At 49.2% G+C, this 19,277-nt stretch overlaps 10 non-coding genes and 3 pseudogenes across 10 annotated transcripts; all 13 read left to right on the forward strand.

The window, feature by feature from the left end:
• Positions 1-21: 21 nt before the first annotated feature.
• Positions 22-99, forward strand: LOC141243768 (U2 spliceosomal RNA; annotated as a pseudogene).
• A 5,564-nt stretch (positions 100-5,663) lies between these two features.
• On the forward strand, positions 5,664-5,856 carry LOC141243728 (U2 spliceosomal RNA). The gene has a single exon (XR_012307779.1). It is a non-coding gene; the product is annotated as a U2 spliceosomal RNA (small nuclear RNA).
• A 1,115-nt stretch (positions 5,857-6,971) lies between these two features.
• Positions 6,972-7,162, forward strand: LOC141243659 (U2 spliceosomal RNA). The gene has a single exon (XR_012307715.1). It is a non-coding gene; the product is annotated as a U2 spliceosomal RNA (small nuclear RNA).
• Positions 7,163-8,277: 1,115 nt separating this feature from the next.
• LOC141243606 (U2 spliceosomal RNA) lies at positions 8,278-8,468 on the forward strand. Its single transcript, XR_012307665.1, has one exon. It is a non-coding gene; the product is annotated as a U2 spliceosomal RNA (small nuclear RNA).
• Positions 8,469-9,583: 1,115 nt separating this feature from the next.
• LOC141243671 (U2 spliceosomal RNA) lies at positions 9,584-9,774 on the forward strand. Its single transcript, XR_012307726.1, has one exon. It is a non-coding gene; the product is annotated as a U2 spliceosomal RNA (small nuclear RNA).
• A 1,115-nt stretch (positions 9,775-10,889) lies between these two features.
• On the forward strand, positions 10,890-11,080 carry LOC141243724 (U2 spliceosomal RNA). Its single transcript, XR_012307776.1, has one exon. It is a non-coding gene; the product is annotated as a U2 spliceosomal RNA (small nuclear RNA).
• Positions 11,081-12,195: 1,115 nt separating this feature from the next.
• On the forward strand, positions 12,196-12,287 carry LOC141243786 (U2 spliceosomal RNA; annotated as a pseudogene).
• A 789-nt stretch (positions 12,288-13,076) lies between these two features.
• Positions 13,077-13,260, forward strand: LOC141243739 (U2 spliceosomal RNA). Its single transcript, XR_012307788.1, has one exon. It is a non-coding gene; the product is annotated as a U2 spliceosomal RNA (small nuclear RNA).
• Positions 13,261-14,375: 1,115 nt separating this feature from the next.
• LOC141243784 (U2 spliceosomal RNA) lies at positions 14,376-14,467 on the forward strand (annotated as a pseudogene).
• Positions 14,468-15,262: 795 nt separating this feature from the next.
• Positions 15,263-15,449, forward strand: LOC141243760 (U2 spliceosomal RNA). Its single transcript, XR_012307805.1, has one exon. It is a non-coding gene; the product is annotated as a U2 spliceosomal RNA (small nuclear RNA).
• Positions 15,450-16,564: 1,115 nt separating this feature from the next.
• On the forward strand, positions 16,565-16,755 carry LOC141243683 (U2 spliceosomal RNA). The gene has a single exon (XR_012307737.1). It is a non-coding gene; the product is annotated as a U2 spliceosomal RNA (small nuclear RNA).
• A 1,115-nt stretch (positions 16,756-17,870) lies between these two features.
• On the forward strand, positions 17,871-18,061 carry LOC141243709 (U2 spliceosomal RNA). Its single transcript, XR_012307762.1, has one exon. It is a non-coding gene; the product is annotated as a U2 spliceosomal RNA (small nuclear RNA).
• A 1,000-nt stretch (positions 18,062-19,061) lies between these two features.
• Positions 19,062-19,255, forward strand: LOC141243730 (U2 spliceosomal RNA). Its single transcript, XR_012307781.1, has one exon. It is a non-coding gene; the product is annotated as a U2 spliceosomal RNA (small nuclear RNA).
• Positions 19,256-19,277: the final 22 nt, after the last annotated feature.

Below are 19,277 nucleotides of genomic sequence, written 5' to 3' on the forward strand. Positions count from 1 at the left end.
AGTTTGAAACCAATTCTGGTTATCGCTTCTCGGCCTTTTGGCTAAGATCAAGTGTAGTATCTGTTCTTTTAAGAACACAAGAGCTACGATCTACACTTGACGAGAGCGATCGAACTCGGAAGGAGAAGAGCTTCGGAGCCCAGCTGACATCGGAGAACGAAGGCGGATATCGGTGGGAGGAAGAAGCTCTAAAGAATCCAGAAGAAGACGAAGACTCGGAGAAGAATCGGGCTGTCCTGTGGAATCTTCGAGGAAGAAAATCATCGAGACAAAGACCTTTCGGGGAATTTGTCCAGAACACGACGGGAGAAGAATCTGCATAGCTCCACCCATTCCGGGAAGAGTTCCAGATCCAGCTCCAAGAAGTAACTGCAGGAGGAAAGCCATGGCAAGCGCTGCGAGGAAGGCCGAAAAGAAGAGCCTGGAGCTGGGGACAGCCAGGAGGGCCCAGCCAGGAGCCGATTCTGACCCCAAGGACTCTGCCTCCACGACTGGCCAGCAGAAGGGACCCCAGAATCCCCGCCACGAAGCTCCAGCCCTGGAGCCATGGATGCGGCAGACGGTGGCCCTGAAGCTGAAGGAAGTGGATGGGAGGGTGCCGGACATGTCCTCGGACGTGTTCTGCCAGAAGATGCTGCTGGATCGAGGCTTCTCCAGGTCGGACACCCTCAGCATCCAGACCTTCTTGACGGGGATCTTCTTCGTCACCTTCGCCACTGTGAACACCTGCAGGAGGTTCTGGGAAATGGTAAGCGCAAAAGGACCGGATAATTCTTTCTCTGCCTTTACAGGTAGCTGCCCTATCCAGAGGGATGAAAGGAGGATCACGGTCTCCATGCGCAACCCGCACACCCCAGGCCAAGACATCTGTACCTTCCTGAGACGCTTCTGTTTGGTTGTGAAGGAACCCTCTCACATCCTGAATGGACTCGGCTTCTGGACAGGTAAGTGGTCGGTGACCGTTAGACTTCACAGGGACCTGGCGTACTCAGACGGACTTCGGCACCTGCCCCCGACATTCTCCCTGGGCAACTCCTACGGCCTCATCTATTACCCGGACATGCCGCGGAACTGCAGGAGATGCGGCAAGAACGGCCACGAGATGAAGGACTGCAAGGAGCATGCCTGCAGGATTTGTCGAGTGACGGGACACAGCTCGAAGGACTGCCCGAAGAAGACGTCCTGCAACCTGTGTGGGCTGGCGGCTCATCTGTACAAGGATTGCCCCAGGCGTGAGAGATCCTGGGCATCGGTGGTTGCGACGACCCCAGCTACGGAGGACAAGGCCCCGACGACCAGGCCTGTGAAGGTCAAGGACGCGACGACCAAGGCCCCAGCGGCCAAGGCCGAGACGACCAAGGCCAAAGCGGTCAAGGAGTCGGTGGCCAAAGCCCCAGCGACGGTCCCAGCAGCTCCGAAGCAGAAGAAAAAGTCAAAGGAGGGTAAGAGTTCTGTCACCCCTCTCTCGATCCCTCCCCCTGCCACCCCCGTCCAACCCCCCCCCACCCCGGCCACCCCTGCTGAGGATTCCACTTCCTCTTCCTCCTTCCCCTACTCCTCAGCAGGTGTCCTTTCCCCTGCCCCGGCAGCCACTCTCCCTCCCCAGACCATGGTAGCGGTGGAATTAACCTTTCCTCCACCCGCCGCTATCTATTCCGAGGAGGATTTTCCCCTTCTTGTCTCCCCAGTTCCAACCCGGGGAAAGAGGAAGGTGGAGGACAGCCCTGCTACTGAATCCTCCAAAAAGAAGATTCTGGATTTCGTAGGCGAAAAGGAGGATACCCTCCCTGAGCCAGAAGAGATGGAGCACATGGTTGAGACCCTGGTGGCCGAGCCAGAAGAGGAGGAACTGGTGGTCGCCGAGATCGAGGCCGCACTGCTTGACCAGATGGAGGAAGAGGGCCTGCTGGTGATCCCGTCACCAGCAGTCAACACCGACGAGGGACCACCCGACCGGAGTGGTAACTAAGGTGTATTGCCTGCGCTAACTTTTTCTTTTTTCCCTACATGATGGCTAATATTAACTTATTTTCCATTAATGTCAGGAGCATCAAGGACAAGTTCAGACGTCAGACTATTTATGCCTTCCTTACTTCCCAGTTGTGTGATGTTTATATGTTGCAGGAATGTTCCCTTCCCTCCTCTAGGTCCTTCAAACATCTGGCCAGGGAGTGGTCCCACGGTCCATCCTACTGGTCCGGTGGGGGTGACTGCAAGTCTGCGGGGGTCGCAATTCTGATCAGGGGGGGCGCATTCACGCTTGAGTCCGTCCAGGAGCTCATCTGCGGCAGGGCTCTTGTTGTAGATGGCAACTGGGCGGGAGAACCTGTCAGGTTCATCAACGTGTATGCGTCCCCACTGAAGAATGAGCGTTTGGAGCTTTTCCAGACCCTGCGGCTTCAGCTTGCCACCACCAGGACCTTAGTGATGGCCGGGGATTTCAACTGCCCCATCGAGGAGGACGGTCGTAGTTCTGGCACATCTGCCAAGTTGGACATCACGTCCAAGCTGCTCATCGAGATGGTAACCGAGGCCTCTCTTCAGGACGTGGTGGGCTCCATGGGGAGAGGCTCCACGAACTATTCGTGGAGCCGACCCGATGGCTCACTCCGCTCCAGGATTGACTTTGTGTTCACCTCTCGGGCAGTCAGGCAGAGTAGGCACTCGATGGTCTCCTGCTTCTTCTCCGACCACAGAGCCATTCACTTACAAGGTGTCCTCGGCGACGGTTTTCCGTCCGGCCCCGGCTCCTGGAAGCTGAATTGTGCTCTGCTGGCTCAGGATGAAGTCGTGGAGGAGCTGAGAGCAGCCTACGCAATGTGGCAGTCCTACAAGGGTAGCTTCCAAACAGTCTCTGATTGGTGGGAATATGTTAAACTTGAGTTTCGCTGTTTCTTTCAGGCCAAGGGTCGACAACAGGCGTGTGAGAAGAGGAGGGACTTCAGAGGGCTGCAGCGCAAGCTGCGGTCGCTGCAGGACCTTCTTCACTGCGGCTGGGACGTGAGGGAGGAGCTGGAGGAGACCAAGAAGAGCCTGAAAAGGCACTTTGAGGAGGAGTCCAAGCGAATCATCTTCCGTTCCAAAGTGGAGAATCTGGAGAAGGGTGAGAAATGTAACTCATTCTTTTTCAGGAAACTTCATGCCGGTCACACGCCCCTGAACGAGCTGCGAGACGAGAGCGTAAACATGCGACGTGGGAAGGAGGACGTGATGAGGGTCGTCAGCGACTTCTACAGCGAACTCTACTCCCACAAGACTACCGACCCCGACGCTGCTGATAAGTTCCTGTCAGGTATCACTAACCATCTTGATCCTGCAGGCACGGCAGCCTTGGACAAACCTCTGATGGTGGGCGAATTGCTCTCTGCCGCTAAATCCTTTAGGACCGGCAGGACCCCGGGCAGTGATGGTCTTCCAGCGGAGCTCTATGTAGCGCTGGGAGACCTCATCTGTCCGGACCTGTTGGACCTGTACGAGGAGATGGTGGTGGAGGGTAGAATGCCTCCATCTTTGAGGGAAGGAATGGTCACGATCCTGTACAAGCGGAAGGGAGAGAGGTGCGACCTGAGGAATTGGCGTCCCATCACTCTGCTCAACGTGGACTACAAGATCCTGGCCAAGACGATGGCGACACGACTTAAGACGGTCATCGGACGGATCATCCACCCGGACCAGACCTGCGGCATCCCTGGACGTCGCATCGCAGACAGCCTCGCTCTCGTGCGGGACACGGTCGAGTACATCAAGGTCCGCCGCGCACACGCGGCCCTGGTCTCCTTGGATCAGGAGAAGGCCTTCGACCGGGTTTCCCACGAGTTCATGGGCCGAGCTCTGCACCAGTTAGGTTTGGGTAACATGTTTTGTTCGTATGTCCGTCTGATGTATTTTGATATCCACAGCTCGGTGTTGGTGAACGGCTGGAAGACTGACCCCTTCCCTGTCCTCTCTGGGGTCAGACAAGGCTGCCCTCTATCACCTCTTCTTTTTGTTTGTGTTATAGAACTCTTCGCAGAGGCTATCCGGCAGAATGGAGAGATCAGAGGGATCACCGCACCGGGTCCGGGACGACACGAGGTCAAGTGCTCGCTCTACATGGACGACGTCACCGTCTTCTGCGCTGATCGTGGTTCAGTCGACGCCCTCGTCCAGACGTGTGAGAGGTTCGGCCGGGCTTCAGGGGCCAAAGTCAACTGCAGGAAGTCGGAAGCCATGCTCTTCGGGGATTGGCAGCCGGCCTCCTCCGCCCCCTTCCCCTTCAACATTCAACCGGATTTCCTCAAGGTGCTGGGAGTCTGGTTCGGGAAGGAAGGAGCGGCCCTCAAGTCCTGGCAAGAACGCTTGGCCAAGGTGAAGCAACGGATCGGACTCTGGAGCCTCAGACACCTCACTTGTGAGGGTAAGGCACTCATCCTGCGTAATGAGGTCCTGCCCGTCTTGCAGTACACGGCACAGGCCTGGCCCCCACACGTCACTGTGTGCAGGGCCATTACCAGGACAGTGTTTCACTTTGTCTGGGGATCCAAGATGGACAGAGTCAGGCGGGCCGTCATGTACAAGGAGCCTCGCAAGGGTGGGAAGGGCGTTCCAGATATCCCCACCCTCCTGCGATCCTCTTTTGTGTGTGATTGTGTCCGCCGGACTTTGCAAGTCAAGAATGGCTCCGCGGGCAGGTCCATGTCTCGCTTCTTCCTGCTTCCTCTTTGGAGGCGACTCGGCTGGGACAAGTGGGACAGCTCCTTCCCCTACAACTGGACGACGCCATGGTTCTACGGAGACGTCGTTCGATTTGTGGGGGAGCATCAACTGGAGGGACTCAAGCCCGACTTGTGGAAGCCCAAAACTATCCACAAGCTAATCAGAGCCAAGGATGACGTGGAGAACATCACAGGACTTCACCAGGACACGCTGGAGACTGTGTGGACAAATGTGTCGTCTGACAGGCTGACCAACGGGCACAAGGACTTGTCGTGGATGGCGATTCAGGGCGGACTGCCCGTCCGGTCATTCATGCATGCCCGGAACCTGTGCAAGACCCGGTACTGCCCAAGGTGCCCCTTCGTGGAGGAAACATCTTTGCACACTTTTTGGGACTGCGGATTTGCACAGCGCCTATTGACTGCACTTGAGGACGACCTGAGGAACTCTGTCCCCAGGGCGAGCCTATCGCACCATTCTGTGCTTTACGGACTCTTCCCTGGGGTTCATACCGTCGGAGCCATCCAGGAGGCTTGGCGCCTTATGAACTGCTTCAAGGATGCCGTTTGGGTCGCCAGGAACCGGCTCATCTTGAGGAGGGAGAGGATGTCCATCCAGGACTGCCGCAGGCTGATCCACAGCCTGCTCAGAGACTATTCCATCATGGACGGTCCGGAGGACGAGGACGAGGACTAAACCCCTCCTCCCCCTCTCCCCTTATGTGTCTTGTCTTTCAATAAAGCTTCGGGCCTGTGATTTTCCCCTCCCCATCCCCTTTTTCCCAATCCCCATCCCTTATCACGGTTCGTCGTACTGTATTGATTGACATGCTTTTTCTTTCAGATTGAGTGTTTTGTGTAGCATAGGGGTGTGATGTGTCTAGTTAGTGCGTCGTATCCTCATGCTATGTAAATATGATGTAGAATTCTGTGTGTACTGGGCTGCGGCACTGTACACTGTCTGTTAACTTATTTTTTGTGCTAATAAAAGATATATTCAATCAAAAAATCTGTTCTTATCAGTTTAATATCTGATACGTCCCCTATCTGGGGACCATATATTAAATGGATTTTTAGAACAGGGAGATGGAAAAAGAGCTTGCTCTGTCCACTCCACGCATTGACCTGGTATTGCAGTATCTCCAGGACCGGTGCACCCCTTCTTTAATGCAGTTTCTAAAATCAGAAAGAATTGAATTCAATGTTTTTTGTTCATTTTGCTTGTTTGTCGGATTTTGGGATGGACTCTTTGGCTTTGCTTTTCTTCTCCTCATTGGATTTTTCATGTTCAAAGTTGCAGAAGCCAGATTACAAGCTCATTTTGGTTCAACTTCAGCAACTGTGCATTGCATTGCCATGTAATGTGATGCAATGCTATCTTTCTAGCTCTCCCTTTTTACTTCCTTTTGGATAAACAGACATATTAGGCAAGCATTTTGGAGCTTTCACCTAAATAACTACAGGTGGTGAGATAAGCTGCACAATATAATTGACCTTTCAGTATATTGTTGCACACACACCATCTATTTAGCAAATGCCCTTGTTATCAACAGCAGCCTTTTAAACTCACCTGAGCTAACAGGTATGTGCGCTGGTTACTCTGCTGCGCTTAAAATTTCTTTTTTGGTTTGCTACAATGCCTTTTCTGAAACGTTGTCTCCTTCTGCTGGAACACTGACTTCTTTCATTTAATGCCTGCAGACTATAAAAGAGAACCCAACCCAAAAAGTTTGGTTGATTAGTCTGTGGCATTCTGTTAAACTGTTGCTTATGGCGGTCTCTGTGAGCTTCTCAGCGACATTCAGCCAGCCAGGTATCCTGCCTGCAGTAGATGGAATGTGGCAATGGAACGCTGGCTGCGCGTGTCATAATAGGCTCTGAGCCTTTATATACCTGTGCACAGCAGCAGCCACCTTCAGTCTGCTGCTGGACAGCCAGCAGCAGCAGCAGCAGGAGAGGTATGTAATCAGGAGCCCTCCTGCTAAGGGTAGACAGCTGCTCGTTCCACCCCACCCCCCGCCTTAATTGGTTCTCCTCCCTTCCAACGGTGTTGAGGCGGGTGGGAACAGCAGGGGGTGAAGGTGCTGTGTTTAAAGAGGTGGAGTTATGCAGATCTAAAACGCGTGGATTGCAGCAGCAGCAAGCCGAAAAGTGCAGGCATGTAAGGGATCTAGAGGTTGACAACATGTCTTCTTAACGGGAGTCCAGGAGCTCATCTCCACAAATGGACTTTTCAGGATCCTTGGGTGGCTCCGTAGTTTGAAACCAATTCTGGTTATCGCTTCTCGGCCTTTTGGCTAAGATCAAGTGTAGTATCTGTTCTTATCAGTTTAATATCTGATACGTCCCCTATCTGGGGACCATATATTAAATGGATTTTTAGAACAGGGAGATGGAAAAAGAGCTTGCTCTGTCCACTCCACGCATTGACCTGGTATTGCAGTATCTCCAGGACCGGTGCACCCCTTCTTTAATGCAGTTTCTAAAATCAGAAAGAATTGAATTCAATGTTTTTTGTTCATTTTGCTTGTTTGTCGGATTTTGGGATGGACTCTTTGGCTTTGCTTTTCTTCTCCTCATTGGATTTTTCATGTTCAAAGTTGCAGAAGCCAGATTTCAAGCTCATTTTGGTTCAACTTCAGCAACTGTGCATTGCATTGCCATGTAATGTGATGCAATGCTATCTTTCTAGCTCTCCCTTTTTACTTCCTTTTGGATAAACAGACATATTAGGCAAGCATTTTGGAGCTTTCACCTAAATAACTACAGGTGGTGAGATAAGCTGCACAATATAATTGACCTTTCAGTATATTGTTGCACACACACCATCTATTTAGCAAATGCCCTTGTTATCAACAGCAGCCTTTTAAACTCACCTGAGCTAACAGGTATGTGCGCTGGTTACTCTGCTGCGCTTAAAATTTCTTTTTTGGTTTGCTACAATGCCTTTTCTGAAACGTTGTCTCCTTCTGCTGGAACACTGACTTCTTTCATTTAATGCCTGCAGACTATAAAAGAGAACCCAACCCAAAAAGTTTGGTTGATTAGTCTGTGGCATTCTGTTAAACTGTTGCTTATGGCGGTCTCTGTGAGCTTCTCAGCGACATTCAGCCAGCCAGGTATCCTGCCTGCAGTAGATGGAATGTGGCAATGGAACGCTGGCTGCGCGTGTCATAATAGGCTCTGAGCCTTTATATACCTGTGCACAGCAGCAGCCACCTTCAGTCTGCTGCTGGACAGCCAGCAGCAGCAGCAGCAGGAGAGGTATGTAATCAGGAGCCCTCCTGCTAAGGGTAGACAGCTGCTCGTTCCACCCCACCCCCCGCCTTAATTGGTTCTCCTCCCTTCCAACGGTGTTGAGGCGGGTGGGAACAGCAGGGGGTGAAGGTGCTGTGTTTAAAGAGGTGGAGTTATGCAGATCTAAAACGCGTGGATTGCAGCAGCAGCAAGCCGAAAAGTGCAGGCATGTAAGGGATCTAGAGGTTGACAACATGTCTTCTTAACGGGAGTCCAGGAGCTCATCTCCACAAATGGACTTTTCAGGATCCTTGGGTGGCTCCGTAGTTTGAAACCAATTCTGGTTATCGCTTCTCGGCCTTTTGGCTAAGATCAAGTGTAGTATCTGTTCTTATCAGTTTAATATCTGATACGTCCCCTATCTGGGGACCATATATTAAATGGATTTTTAGAACAGGGAGATGGAAAAAGAGCTTGCTCTGTCCACTCCACGCATTGACCTGGTATTGCAGTATCTCCAGGATCGGTGCACCCCTTCTTTAATGCAGTTTCTAAAATCAGAAAGAATTGAATTCAATGTTTTTTGTTCATTTTGCTTGTTTGTCGGATTTTGGGATGGACTCTTTGGCTTTGCTTTTCTTCTCCTCATTGGATTTTTCATGTTCAAAGTTGCAGAAGCCAGATTACAAGCTCATTTTGGTTCAACTTCAGCAACTGTGCATTGCATTGCCATGTAATGTGATGCAATGCTATCTTTCTAGCTCTCCCTTTTTACTTCCTTTTGGATAAACAGACATATTAGGCAAGCATTTTGGAGCTTTCACCTAAATAACTACAGGTGGTGAGATAAGCTGCACAATATAATTGACCTTTCAGTATATTGTTGCACACACACCATCTATTTAGCAAATGCCCTTGTTATCAACAGCAGCCTTTTAAACTCACCTGAGCTAACAGGTATGTGCGCTGGTTACTCTGCTGCGCTTAAAATTTCTTTTTTGGTTTGCTACAATGCCTTTTCTGAAACGTTGTCTCCTTCTGCTGGAACACTGACTTCTTTCATTTAATGCCTGCAGACTATAAAAGAGAACCCAACCCAAAAAGTTTGGTTGATTAGTCTGTGGCATTCTGTTAAACTGTTGCTTATGGCGGTCTCTGTGAGCTTCTCAGCGACATTCAGCCAGCCAGGTATCCTGCCTGCAGTAGATGGAATGTGGCAATGGAACGCTGGCTGCGCGTGTCATAATAGGCTCTGAGCCTTTATATACCTGTGCACAGCAGCAGCCACCTTCAGTCTGCTGCTGGACAGCCAGCAGCAGCAGCAGCAGGAGAGGTATGTAATCAGGAACCCTCCTGCTAAGGGTAGACAGCTGCTCGTTCCACCCCACCCCCCGCCTTAATTGGTTCTCCTCCCTTCCAACGGTGTTGAGGCGGGTGGGAACAGCAGGGGGTGAAGGTGCTGTGTTTAAAGAGGTGGAGTTATGCAGATCTAAAACGCGTGGATTGCAGCAGCAGCAAGCCGAAAAGTGCAGGCATGTAAGGGATCTAGAGGTTGACAACATGTCTTCTTAACGGGAGTCCAGGAGCTCATCTCCACAAATGGACTTTTCAGGATCCTTGGGTGGCTCCGTAGTTTGAAACCAATTCTGGTTATCGCTTCTCGGCCTTTTGGCTAAGATCAAGTGTAGTATCTGTTCTTATCAGTTTAATATCTGATACGTCCCCTATCTGGGGACCATATATTAAATGGATTTTTAGAACAGGGAGATGGAAAAAGAGCTTGCTCTGTCCACTCCACGCATTGACCTGGTATTGCAGTATCTCCAGGACCGGTGCACCCCTTCTTTAATGCAGTTTCTAAAATCAGAAAGAATTGAATTCAATGTTTTTTGTTCATTTTGCTTGTTTGTCGGATTTTGGGATGGACTCTTTGGCTTTGCTTTTCTTCTCCTCATTGGATTTTTCATGTTCAAAGTTGCAGAAGCCAGATTACAAGCTCATTTTGGTTCAACTTCAGCAACTGTGCATTGCATTGCCATGTAATATGATGCAATGCTATCTTTCTAGCTCTCCCTTTTTACTTCCTTTTGGATAAACAGACATATTAGGCAAGCATTTTGGAGCTTTCACCTAAATAACTACAGGTGGTGAGATAAGCTGCACAATATAATTGACCTTTCAGTATATTGTTGCACACACACCATCTATTTAGCAAATGCCCTTGTTATCAACAGCAGCCTTTTAAACTCACCTGAGCTAACAGGTATGTGCGCTGGTTACTCTGCTGCGCTTAAAATTTCTTTTTTGGTTTGCTACAATGCCTTTTCTGAAACGTTGTCTCCTTCTGCTGGAACACTGACTTCTTTCATTTAATGCCTGCAGACTATAAAAGAGAACCCAACCCAAAAAGTTTGGTTGATTAGTCTGTGGCATTCTGTTAAACTGTTGCTTATGGCGGTCTCTGTGAGCTTCTCAGCGACATTCAGCCAGCCAGGTATCCTGCCTGCAGTAGATGGAATGTGGCAATGGAACGCTGGCTGCGCGTGTCATAATAGGCTCTGAGCCTTTATATACCTGTGCACAGCAGCAGCCACCTTCAGTCTGCTGCTGGACAGCCAGCAGCAGCAGCAGCAGGAGAGGTATGTAATCAGGAGCCCTCCTGCTAAGGGTAGACAGCTGCTCGTTCCACCCCACCCCCCGCCTTAATTGGTTCTCCTCCCTTCCAACGGTGTTGAGGCGGGTGGGAACAGCAGGGGGTGAAGGTGCTGTGTTTAAAGAGGTGGAGTTATGCAGATCTAAAACGCGTGGATTGCAGCAGCAGCAAGCCGAAAAGTGCAGGCATGTAAGGGATCTAGAGGTTGACAACATGTCTTCTTAACGGGAGTCCAGGAGCTCATCTCCACAAATGGACTTTTCAGGATCCTTGGGTGGCTCCGTAGTTTGAAACCAATTCTGGTTATCGCTTCTCGGCCTTTTGGCTAAGATCAAGTGTAGTATCTGTTCTTATCAGTTTAATATCTGATACGTCCCCTATCTGGGGACCATATATTAAATGGATTTTTAGAACAGGGAGATGGAATAAGAGCTTGCTCTGTCCACTCCACGCATTGACCTGGTATTGCAGTATCTCCAGGACCGGTGCACCCCTTCTTTAATGCAGTTTCTAAAATCAGAAAGAATTGAATTCAATGTTTTTTGTTCATTTTGCTTGTTTGTCGGATTTTGGGATGGACTCTTTGGCTTTGCTTTTCTTCTCCTCATTGGATTTTTCATGTTCAAAGTTGCAGAAGCCAGATTACAAGCTCATTTTGGTTCAACTTCAGCAACTGTGCATTGCATTGCCATGTAATGTGATGCAATGCTATCTTTCTAGCTCTCCCTTTTTACTTCCTTTTGGATAAACAGACATATTAGGCAAGCATTTTGGAGCTTTCACCTAAATAACTACAGGTGGTGAGATAAGCTGCACAATATAATTGACCTTTCAGTATATTGTTGCACACACACCATCTATTTAGCAAATGCCCTTGTTATCAACAGCAGCCTTTTAAACTCACCTGAGCTAACAGGTATGTGTGCTGGTTACTCTGCTGCGCTTAAAATTTCTTTTTTGGTTTGCTACAATGCCTTTTCTGAAACGTTGTCTCCTTCTGCTGGAACACTGACTTCTTTCATTTAATGCCTGCAGACTATAAAAGAGAACCCAACCCAAAAAGTTTGGTTGATTAGTCTGTGGCATTCTGTTAAACTGTTGCTTATGGCGGTCTCTGTGAGCTTCTCAGCGACATTCAGCCAGCCAGGTATCCTGCCTGCAGTAGATGGAATGTGGCAATGGAACGCTGGCTGCGCGTGTCATAATAGGCTCTGAGCCTTTATATACCTGTGCACAGCAGCAGCCACCTTCAGTCTGCTGCTGGACAGCCAGCAGCAGCAGCAGCAGGAGAGGTATGTAATCAGGAGCCCTCCTGCTAAGGGTAGACAGCTGCTCGTTCCACCCCACCCCCCGCCTTAATTGGTTCTCCTCCCTTCCAACGGTGTTGAGGCGGGTGGGAACAGCAGGGGGTGAAGGTGCTGTGTTTAAAGAGGTGGAGTTATGCAGATCTAAAACGCGTGGATTGCAGCAGCAGCAAGCCGAAAAGTGCAGGCATGTAAGGGATCTAGAGGTTGACAACATGTCTTCTTAACGGGAGTCCAGGAGCTCATCTCCACAAATGGACTTTTCAGGATCCTTGGGTGGCTCCGTAGTTTGAAACCAATTCTGGTTATCGCTTCTCGGCCTTTTGGCTAAGATCAAGTGTAGTATCTTTCGAAAAGGCGGTTTTGGATGTTGGCCGCCCTAGTAGATTGATACATTATGCACACTGGGGTTTAGGCGCTTGTTAGTACGCCAGGTGGCTAATATAGTCATCTGGTGGAAAGCATGGCCCCCCAGGATCGACGCCATTGGGCCGGGGAAGATCGAAAGCCCGAAGTGTGAAGTGCCCCAGGAGTGGTGACCCTGGGGTGCCTTAACTCACTGGGATTGGGAACCCCACTTGAGTTTATGGCACATTTGCACAAGCACTTCAAATTTTCTTTCTTCGCACACACCCTTATTCCGGGCCTTCTGGCCTTAGGATGGGGAATTTTTCAATTCCCGGTCGAAGGTCCGGGCAGTATTATACTGTGAAACCTTCACTATTTATTTAATTTCTTTGTCACTGTGTGTCCACTTATTCACGTGTGTCACGTCCTACTAGGATTTTGTCGGGATGCGGTTCCCTTACGGGTTCCTCTCTTGGCAGGTCTAGGGGGGGAGTGTGTGGCCATCAGGTTCCGCTCCCCCCTGAACCCCCCTGGCTCTCCTCTTTCGGGAGGAGAGCGTTGTTGGCTCCCCTCTTCCGGGAGGGGAGCACAGTCTTTGGCTCCCAGTGCCTTGCTCGGGTGAGAACTCGGGCAGGTGCTGGGGGTAAGATTGGGTCGCCTCTGGCTTCGGCTGGAGGTGGCTTTTTGTCCCTGTTCCTCACTGTGGCCTTTTGGCTCGGAGGGACGGGGAATGGTTTGGGGGACCCTTCTCCTTTTGGAGAGGGTTTCAAGAAGACCAGCATCCTAGTGCACTTTTTTTGTGGCACTTGTCACTTTTTTAAGCGCACTCGGGTTTTGTACACGAATTCGGGCTTTCGATAAAAAAAAAAAATCTGTTCTTATCAGTTTAATATCTGATACGTCCCCTATCTGGGGACCATATATTAAATGGATTTTTAGAACAGGGAGATGGAAAAAGAGCTTGCTCTGTCCACTCCACGCATTGACCTGGTATTGCAGTATCTCCAGGACCGGTGCACCCCTTCTTTAATGCAGTTTCTAAAATCAGAAAGAATTGAATTCAATGTTTTTTGTTCATTTTGCTTGTTTGTCGGATTTTGGGATGGACTCTTTGGCTTTGCTTTTCTTCTCCTCATTGGATTTTTCATGTTCAAAGTTGCAGAAGCCAGATTACAAGCTCATTTTGGTTCAACTTCAGCAACTGTGCATTGCATTGCCATGTAATGTGATGCAATGCTATCTTTCTAGCTCTCCCTTTTTACTTCCTTTTGGATAAACAGACATATTAGGCAAGCATTTTGGAGCTTTCACCTAAATAACTACAGGTGGTGAGATAAGCTGCACAATATAATTGACCTTTCAGTATATTGTTGCACACACACCATCTATTTAGCAAATGCCCTTGTTATCAACAGCAGCCTTTTAAACTCACCTGAGCTAACAGGTATGTGCGCTGGTTACTCTGCTGCGCTTAAAATTTCTTTTTTGGTTTGCTACAATGCCTTTTCTGAAACGTTGTCTCCTTCTGCTGGAACACTGACTTCTTTCATTTAATGCCTGCAGACTATAAAAGAGAACCCAACCCAAAAAGTTTGGTTGATTAGTCTGTGGCATTCTGTTAAACTGTTGCTTATGGCGGTCTCTGTGAGCTTCTCAGCGACATTCAGCCAGCCAGGTATCCTGCCTGCAGTAGATGGAATGTGGCAATGGAACGCTGGCTGCGCGTGTCATAATAGGCTCTGAGCCTTTATATACCTGTGCACAGCAGCAGCCACCTTCAGTCTGCTGCTGGACAGCCAGCAGCAGCAGCAGCAGGAGAGGTATGTAATCAGGAGCCCTCCTGCTAAGGGTAGACAGCTGCTCGTTCCACCCCACCCCCCGCCTTAATTGGTTCTCCTCCCTTCCAACGGTGTTGAGGCGGGTGGGAACAGCAGGGGGTGAAGGTGCTGTGTTTAAAGAGGTGGAGTTATGCAGATCTAAAACGCGTGGATTGCAGCAGCAGCAAGCCGAAAAGTGCAGGCATGTAAGGGATCTAGAGGTTGACAACATGTCTTCTTAACGGGAGTCCAGGAGCTCATCTCCACAAATGGACTTTTCAGGATCCTTGGGTGGCTCCGTAGTTTGAAACCAATTCTGGTTATCGCTTCTCGGCCTTTTGGCTAAGATCAAGTGTAGTATCTTTCGAAAAGGCGGTTTTGGATGTTTGCCGCCCTAGTAGATTGATACATTATGCACACTGGGGTTTAGGCGCTTGTTAGTACGCCAGGTGGCTAATATAGTCATCTGGTGGAAAGCATGGCCCCCCAGGATCGACGCCATTGGGCCGGGGAAGATCGAAAGCCCGAAGTGTGAAGTGCCCCAGGAGTGGTGACCCTGGGGTGCCTTAACTCACTGGGATTGGGAACCCCACTTGAGTTTATGGCACATTTGCACTAGCACTTCAATATTTCTTTCTTCACACACACCCTTATTCCGGGCCTTCTGGCCTTAGGATGGGGAATTTTTCAATTCCCGGTCGAAGGTCCGGGCAGTATTATACTGTGAAACCTTCACTATTTATTTAATTTTTTTTTATCACTGTGTGTCCACTTTTTCACGTGTGTCCACGTCCTTACTAGGATTTTGTCGGGATGCGGTTCCCTTACGGGTTCCTCTCTTGGCAGGTCTAGGGGGGGAGTGTGTGGCCATCAGGTTCCGCTCCCCCCTGAACCCCCCTGGCTCTCCTCTTTCGGGAGGAGAGCGTTGTTGGCTCCCCTCTTCCGGGAGGGGAGAACAGTCTTTGGCTCCCAGTGCCTTGCTCGGGTGAGAACTCGGGCAGGTATTGAGGGTAAGATTGGGTCGCCTCTGGCTCCGGCTGGAGGTGGCTATTTGTCCCTGTGCCTCGCTGTGGCCTTCTGGCTCGGAGGGACGGGGAATGGTTTGGGGGACCCTTCTCCTTTTGGAGAGGGTTTCAAGAAGACCAGCATCCTAGTGCACTTTTTTTTTGTGGCACTTGTCACTTTTTTAAGCGCACTCGGGTTTTGTACACGAATTCGGGCTTTCGATAAAAAAAAAAAAAAATCTGTTCTTATCAGTTTAATATCTGATACGTCCCCTATCTGGGGACCATATATTAAATGGATTTTTAGAACAGGGAGATGGAAAAAGAGCTTGCTCTGTCCACTCCACGCATTGACCTGGTATTGCAGTATCTCCAGGACCGGTGCACCCCTTCTTTAATGCAGTTTCTAAAATCAGAAAGAATTGAATTCAATGTTTTTTGTTCATTTTGCTTGTTTGTCGGATTTTGGGATGGACTCTTTGGCTTTGCTTTTCTTCTCCTCATTGGATTTTTCATGTTCAAAGTTGCAGAAGCCAGATTACAAGCTCATTTTGGTTCAACTTCAGCAACTGTGCATTGCATTGCCATGTAATGTGATGCAATGCTATCTTTCTAGCTCTCCCTTTTTACTTCCTTTTGGATAAACAGACATATTAGGCAAGCATTTTGGAGCTTTCACCTAAATAACTACAGGTGGTGAGATAAGCTGCACAATATAATTGACCTTTCAGTATATTGTTGCACACACACCATCTATTTAGCAAATGCCCTTGTTATCAACAGCAGCCTTTTAAACTCACCTGAGCTAACAGGTATGTGCGCTGGTTACTCTGCTGCGCTTAAAATTTCTTTTTTGGTTTGCTACAATGCCTTTTCTGAAACGTTGTCTCCTTCTGCTGGAACACTGACTTCTTTCATTTAATGCCTGCAGACTATAAAAGAGAACCCAACCCAAAAAGTTTGGTTGATTAGTCTGTGGCATTCTGTTAAACTGTTGCTTATGGCGGTCTCTGTGAGCTTCTCAGCGACATTCAGCCAGCCAGGTATCCTGCCTGCAGTAGATGGAATGTGGCAATGGAACGCTGGCTGCGCGTGTTATAATAGGCTCTGAGCCTTTATATACCTGTGCACAGCAGCAGCCACCTTCAGTCTGCTGCTGGACAGCCAGCAGCAGCAGCAGCAGGAGAGGTATGTAATCAGGAGCCCTCCTGCTAAGGGTAGACAGCTGCTCGTTCCACCCCACCCCCCGCCTTAATTGGTTCTCCTCCCTTCCAACGGTGTTGAGGCGGGTGGGAACAGCAGGGGGTGAAGGTGCTGTGTTTAAAGAGGTGGAGTTATGCAGATCTAAAACGCGTGGATTGCAGCAGCAGCAAGCCGAAAAGTGCAGGCATGTAAGGGATCTAGAGGTTGACAACATGTCTTCTTAACGGGAGTCCAGGAGCTCATCTCCACAAATGGACTTTTCAGGATCCTTGGGTGGCTCCGTAGTTTGAAACCAATTCTGGTTATCGCTTCTCGGCCTTTTGGCTAAGATCAAGTGTAGTATCTGTTCTTATCAGTTTAATATCTGATACGTCCCCTATCTGGGGACCATATATTAAATGGATTTTTAGAACAGGGAGATGGAAAAAGAGCTTGCTCTGTCCACTCCACGCATTGACCTGGTATTGCAGTATCTCCAGGACCGGTGCACCCCTTCTTTAATGCAGTTTCTAAAATCAGAAAGAATTGAATTCAATGTTTTTTGTTCATTTTGCTTGTTTGTCGGATTTTGGGATGGACTCTTTGGCTTTGCTTTTCTTCTCCTCATTGGATTTTTCATGTTCAAAGTTGCAGAAGCCAGATTACAAGCTCATTTTGGTTCAACTTCAGCAACTGTGCATTGCATTGCCATGTAATGTGATGCAATGCTATCTTTCTAGCTCTCCCTTTTTACTTCCTTTTGGATAAACAGACATATTAGGCAAGCATTTTGGAGCTTTCACCTAAATAACTACAGGTGGTGAGATAAGCTGCACAATATAATTGACCTTTCAGTATATTGTTGCACACACACCATCTATTTAGCAAATGCCCTTGTTATCAACAGCAGCCTTTTAAACTCACCTGAGCTAACAGGTATGTGCGCTGGTTACTCTGCTGCGCTTAAAATTTCTTTTTTGGTTTGCTACAATGCCTTTTCTGAAACGTTGTCTCCTTCTGCTGGAACACTGACTTCTTTCATTTAATGCCTGCAGACTATAAAAGAGAACCCAACCCAAAAAGTTTGGTTGATTAGTCTGTGGCATTCTGTTAAACTGTTGCTTATGGCGGTCTCTGTGAGCTTCTCAGCGACATTCAGCCAGCCAGGTATCCTGCCTGCAGTAGATGGAATGTGGCAATGGAACGCTGGCTGCGCGTGTCATAATAGGCTCTGAGCCTTTATATACCTGTGCACAGCAGCAGCCACCTTCAGTCTGCTGCTGGACAGCCAGCAGCAGCAGCAGCAGGAGAGGTATGTAATCAGGAGCCCTCCTGCTAAGGGTAGACAGCTGCTCGTTCCACCCCACCCCCCGCCTTAATTGGTTCTCCTCCCTTCCAACGGTGTTGAGGCGGGTGGGAACAGCAGGGGGTGAAGGTGCTGTGTTTAAAGAGGTGGAGTTATGCAGATCTAAAACGCGTGGATTGCAGCAGCAGCAAGCCGAAAAGTGCAGGCATGTAAGGGATCTAGAGGTTGACAACATGTCTTCTTAACGGGAGTCCAGGAGCTCATCTCCACAAATGGACTTTTCAGGATCCTTGGGTGGCTCCGTAGTTTGAAACCAATTCTGGTTATCGCTTCTCGGCCTTTTGGCTAAGATCAAGTGTAGTATCTGTTCTTATCAGTTTAATATCTGATACGTCCCCTATCTGGGGACCATATATTAAATGGATTTTTAGAACAGGGAGATGGAAAAAGAGCTTGCTCTGTCCACTCCACGCATTGACCTGGTATTGCAGTATCTCCAGGACCGTTGCACCCCTTCTTTCAGGTCCATGTCTCGCTTCTTCCTGCTTCCTCTTTGGAGGCGACTCGGCTGGGACAAGTGGGACAGCTCCTTCCCCTACAACTGGACGACGCCATGGTTCTACGGAGACGTCGTTCGATTTGTGGGGGAGCATCAACTGGAGGGACTCAAGCCCGACTTGTGGAAGCCCAAAACTATCCACAAGCTAATCAGAGCCAAGGATGACGTGGAGAACATCACAGGACTTCACCAGGACACGCTGGAGACTGTGTGGACAAATGTGTCGTCTGACAGGCTGACCAACGGGCACAAGGACTTGTCGTGGATGGCGATTCAGGGCGGACTGCCCGTCCGGTCATTCATGCATGCCCGGAACCTGTGCAAGACCCGGTACTGCCCAAGGTGCCCCTTCGTGGAGGAAACATCTTTGCACACTTTTTGGGACTGCGGATTTGCACAGCGCCTATTGACTGCACTTGAGGACGACCTGAGGAACTCTGTCCCCAGGGCGAGCCTATCGCACCATTCTGTGCTTTATGGACTCTTCCCTGGGGTTCATACCGTCGGAGCCATCCAGGAGGCTTGGCGCCTTATGAACTGCTTCAAGGATGCCCTTTGGGTCGCCAGGAACCGGCTCATCTTGAGGAGGGAGAGGATGTCCATCCAGGACTGCCGCAGGCTGATCCACAGCCTGCTCAGAGACTATTCCATCATGGACGGTCCGGAGGACGAGGATGAGGACTAAACCCCTCCTCCCCCTCTCCCCTTATGTGTCTTGTCTTTCAATAAAGCTTCGGGCCTGTGATTTTCCCCTCCCCATCCCCTTTTTCCCGATCCCTATCCCTTATCACGGTTCGTCGTACTGTATTGATTGATATGCTTTTTCTTTCAGATTGAGTGTTTTGTGTAGCATAGGGGTGTGATGTGTCTAGTTAGTGCGTCGTATCCTCATGCTATGTAAATATGATGTAGAATTCTGTGTGTACTGGGCTGCGGCACTGTACACTGTCTGTTAACTTATTTTTTGTGCTAATAAAAGATATATTCAATCAAAAAAATCTGTTCTTATCAGTTTAATATCTGATACGTCCCCTATCTGGGGACCATATATTAAATGGATTTTTAGAACAGGGAGATGGAAAAAGAGCTTGCTCTGTCCACTCCACGCATTGACCTGGTATTGCAGTATCTCCAGGACCGGTGCACCCCTTCTTTAATGCAGTTTCTAAAATC

The sequence above is a fragment of the Phyllobates terribilis genome, unplaced genomic scaffold, assembly GCF_046119375.1.
Source record: "Phyllobates terribilis strain yellow unplaced genomic scaffold, ASM4611937v1 Scaffold_1268__1_contigs__length_339053, whole genome shotgun sequence".
NCBI classification, from domain to species: Eukaryota; Metazoa; Chordata; class Amphibia; order Anura; family Dendrobatidae; genus Phyllobates; species Phyllobates terribilis.